We start from the raw sequence: 4588 nt of genomic DNA, 5'->3' as shown, positions 1-4588 counted from the left end.
TTACCACGGAGTGGTCATTCGTTTTGGTAGCACAAGCCTCAACCCATTTTGAAACATAATCAACGGCAACGAGGATGTATTGAAAGCCATAAGACATTGGGAATGGTCCCATAAAGTCCATGCCCCATACATCGAAGATTTCAACAACGAAGACTGAAGTTAAGGGCATCATGTCTCTCTTTGACATTGATCCCAACTTTTGGCACCGAACACACACCGTGCAAAAGTTATAGGCATCTCGGTAGATAGTGGGCCAGAAGAGTCCACTTTGAAGAACCTTCAAAGCGGTCTTTTTTCCACTGAAATGCCCACTACAAGCAAGTGTGTGACAAAACACAAGGACGCTCGAAACTTCACTTTCCGGCACACATCTTCTTATGATTTGATCCAGGCAATAACGAAACAAAATGGGATCTTCCCAATAGTATTTTCGGATGTTAGCAAAGAATCGGTCCTTTTCTTGTTTTGACCAAGTAATGGGAAGTTTGCCGGTTACAAGATAATTAGCAATGTCGGCGAACCAAGGCAACGTCCCATTTGAGATTTGAAAGAGTTGTTCATTCGGAAATGATTCATGAATTTCAAGATTTGGAGAAAATTCAACCATTAGTCTAGACAGATGATCGGCAACGACATTGTCGGAGCCCTTTTTATCCTTAATTTCAAAGTCAAATTCTTGAAGAAGTAGGATCCATCTTATCAAACAAGGTTTGGTTTCCTTTTTCATTAAAAGATGCCTAAGAGCGGCATGATCGAAAAACACAATTACCTTGGATCCTAAGAGATATGACCGAAATTTATCAAGGGCATATACTACGGCAAGTAATTCTTTCTCGGTGGTAGAATAGTTCAATTGGGCACCTGAGAAAGTCTTACTCGCATAGTATATAGCATATGGTAGTTTACCTACCCTTTGCCCTAAAACAGCACCCATTGCGAAGTCGGAAACATTACACATAATCTCAAATGGTAAGGACCAATTTGGAGGTTGCATGATGGGAGCAGATGATAAAAGAGTGCGAAGTTGATGAAAAACATTTAGGCATGCTTCATCAAAGACAAATGGAGTCTCCTTGGCAAGAAGGTTGCACAAGGGTCTAGCAATTTTGCTAAAGTCTTTGATGAACCGGCGATAAAAACCGGCATGTCCTAGAAAGGAGCGGATTTCTCTCACCGTAGTAGGTGGAGACAATTCAGAAATTAGCTCAACTTTCACTCGATCTACTTCTATTCCTCTTTTAGAGATGACATGTCCAAGCATGATTCCTTCTTGAACCATGAAATGGCTCTTTTCCCAACTTAACACAAGATTAGTCTCACGATATCTTTGAAGCACTTTTTTGAGATTTTGGAGACACGAATCAAATGAGGACCCAAAAATCGAGAAGTCATCCATGAAGACTTCTAAATACTTCTCCACTATGTCCGAAAAAATTGACATCATACACTTTTGGAAAGTGGCAGGAGCATTGCACAATCCAAAAGGCATCCGTCAATAAGCAAATGTACTGAAAGGACAAGTGAATATGGTCTTTTCTTGATCCAATGGATCTAGGGCCACTTGATTGTACCCCGAGTAACCATCTAGGAAGCAATAGTATTGTTGCCCAGCCAATCTTTCCAAGATTTGGTCAATGAAAGGCAATGGAAAATGGTCCTTCCTAGTGGCAGAATTCAGCTTTCGGTAATCTATGCAAACACGCCATGAAGTGGCGGTGCGTTTCGAGATGAGATCACCCTTAGCATTTTCAACAACTGTGATTCCCGAATTTTTGGGAACCACTTAAGTTGGACTAATCCATTTGGAATCAGAGATAGGATAAATGATTCCTGCATCTAGAAGTTTCACAACCTCCTTCATGACAACTTCCTTCATATTTGGGTTCAATCTCCTTTGAGCATCCCTAAATGGCCTTTCATCCTCTTCCATGTGTATGCGATGCATACAAATAGAAGGGTCAATGCCTTTTAGGTCAGCCACACTCCATCCAATGGCTTCTTTGTTAGCTTTAAGCACTTCCAAAAGATCATTCTCTTGGTCATTTTCAAGATTGGAAGCAATGAAGACCGGAAGAGTCTCTTTTGGGCCTAAGAAGGCGTATTTCAGATTTGATGGAAGGGGCTTAAGCTCAAGAATAGGAGAAGAGATGAGAGATGGAACTGGTGGAGTACTAGAAAGTGAAGGAAGAGGTTCTTTCTTGCTTTTCCAAGGTGGGTAATCCAAAGTGGCCACAGAGTCCATTAAAGCATTCACCTCACTTATGGATCCTTCTGTGTCAAAACCACAAGTTTCAAACATTTCGCAAAGGCACGCCTCAAGAGGGTCCTTAGATAAAATAGAAGGAAGAGTCTTTTCTATAGTTTCATCCAAGACATCTACTAGGAAACACTCGTCTTCATCTGTGGGATGTTGACTTGCATTGTATACATTAAGCTTAACCATCATGTTGCCAAAAGAGATGTCCATAATGCCGGATCTACAATTAATGGTGGCATTGGCAGTGGTAAGGAATGGCCTTCCTAGGATGACTGGAATGTGATTGGTGAGATTAGGGACTGGCTCAGCATCTAGTACTACAAAATCAACCGGAAAATAAAATTTATCAACCTTAATTAAAATATCCTCAACAATTCCCCTTGGTTTCTTAGTTGATCTATCGGCTAGTTGGATTACTACTGATGTTGGCTTCAAGTCCCCTAATCCAAACTACAAGTAAACAGAGTATGGAATGAGATTGATACTTGCACCTAAATCAAGGAGAGCTCTACGAACCTCTTGGTTTCTAATAACACAAGAAATGGTCGGAGCACCCGGATCCTTGAACTAAGGAGGAGTGTTAAACAGAATGATGGAACTCACTTGTTCCGTTAAAAGCACTTTCTTAAGGTCCCTTCCCTTACTCTTCCTCTTTTGTGTGGACAAGTCCTTCAAGAACTTTGCATATGGTGGAATTTGCCTAATTGCATCTAGAAGAGGAAGATTGATTTTTACTTGTTTAAACACTTCCATCATATCATGAATTTTCCCTTTTTGTCTCCCAAATGATAAAGTCTCTCTCAAAGCTTGAAGAAATGGAGCTTTTGGCTCATAAGGCTTCTCTAATTGGGGATATGATGATGAAGATGACGGAATGTCCATTTTGGAACCACTAGCATTCAAAGAAATAGGAATAAGATTTGGAATGGGACGAATGCTACCACTTGGTTGCATCAGTTCACTATCCTCCTTAGGTACCTCTACTTTATTATCCACTTTCTTACCACTCCTCAAGGTAGTAATTGCTTGAACTTGCTCATTTCTAGAAAATTCTGATGAAGGACTTGCTTGCGCCATAAATTGCCCCTTAGGATTGGTCTCAGTTTGACTAGGTAACTTACCTTTCTCTCTCACATTTAAAGACTTAGCTAATTGCCTGATTTGAGCTTCAAGCTTTGCAATCAATTGAGAGTGAGAATGAAACAATTGATTATCTTTTCGAAGATCACCTAAGGCTTGCAAGACTTTGTCCTCAAAAGCAGAACTTTTAGGAGGCGCTTGATTTGGATTAGAGTAAGATTGAGAATTTGATGCTTGAGGTTGAGAATGGGATTGAGAATTTGATGCTTGAGGTTGAGAGTATTGATTCACATTCTGAGGATAGAATGAAGGACGGTAACCTTGAGAATTCTGATTTTGATTTTGGAGATGTGGGGGAACATACTTTGCTTGATAACCTTGATTTTGAGGAGGGTTTGCATCGTCTCTTTGATTTCTCTATGCAAAGTTAGGATGATTTTTCCACCCCAGATTGTAAGTATTGGAATAAGGGTTGTTCCATTGATGAATGAAAGTTGCATTTGCTTGTTCTTGAGACTCACTTGGTATTACTTGTCTAAGAGGGCAATTTGAAGTATGGTGAGTGTAACTAGAATAAGTCATGCACATTTCATTGGAAGGATGAGAATAAGATTGAATTACCAGACCTTGATTCAAAAAGAATTTATCAAATCTTTGAGTAAGATTTTTGACCTCGGTGGCAATTTCCATGGAAGAGTCTATTTGATTTAGAGCTTTCTTTCCTCTCACATTTGCTAGATGACCACCCCTAGAAGATGAAGATCTATGCATTAAGTTTTCACTCATTTTTTGAAAAGATTCCAAATTTCATCTTCATTTCTTTCTATGTAGCTTCCGCCACAAGAAGCATCAACAATGCCCTTATTAGCATCGGATAAACTTGAAAAGAAACATTGAACTAATTGCCACTTAGGAATGTCATGATGTGGACACTTCCGTAGCAAGTCATTCAAATGTTCCCATGCTTCATGAAGGGGTTCTCCTTCTTGTTGTTTAAATTCACGAATGGGAGTTCTCATGGCACCGGTTCGACTTACGGAGTAATACTTTTTTAGGAACTCTTGTTGCAATTGTGCCCAAGTGGTGATTGTATTTGGTCGCAAGTTGTTAAACCAATATTTAGCTTTATCCCGAAGAGTGAAAGGGAAAAGCTTCATTTTTAGGACTTCTTCCGGAACATCCGTGATTTTCACGGTAGAACAAACTTCCAAGAACTCATCTAAATGTTTATAAGGCTCTTCATTGCTCAAC

The 4588-nt window shown here is 39.8% G+C and overlaps 1 non-coding gene across 1 annotated transcript; it reads left to right on the top strand.

The window, feature by feature from the left end:
• Window positions 1-4252: 4252 nt before the first annotated feature.
• Window positions 4253-4359, top strand: LOC132305854 (small nucleolar RNA R71). Its single transcript, XR_009481721.1, has one exon. It is a non-coding gene; the product is annotated as a small nucleolar RNA R71 (small nucleolar RNA).
• Window positions 4360-4588: the final 229 nt, after the last annotated feature.

This window comes from Cornus florida, unplaced genomic scaffold (genome assembly GCF_030987335.1).
Source record: "Cornus florida cultivar Cherokee Brave unplaced genomic scaffold, ASM3098733v1 CherokeeBrave_3.0.0_Hap2_Chr04, whole genome shotgun sequence".
Taxonomy (NCBI): domain Eukaryota; kingdom Viridiplantae; phylum Streptophyta; class Magnoliopsida; order Cornales; family Cornaceae; genus Cornus; species Cornus florida.
The sequence above is the reverse complement of the archived record's forward strand: the minus strand, read 5'-3'. Positions and strand labels throughout refer to the sequence as shown.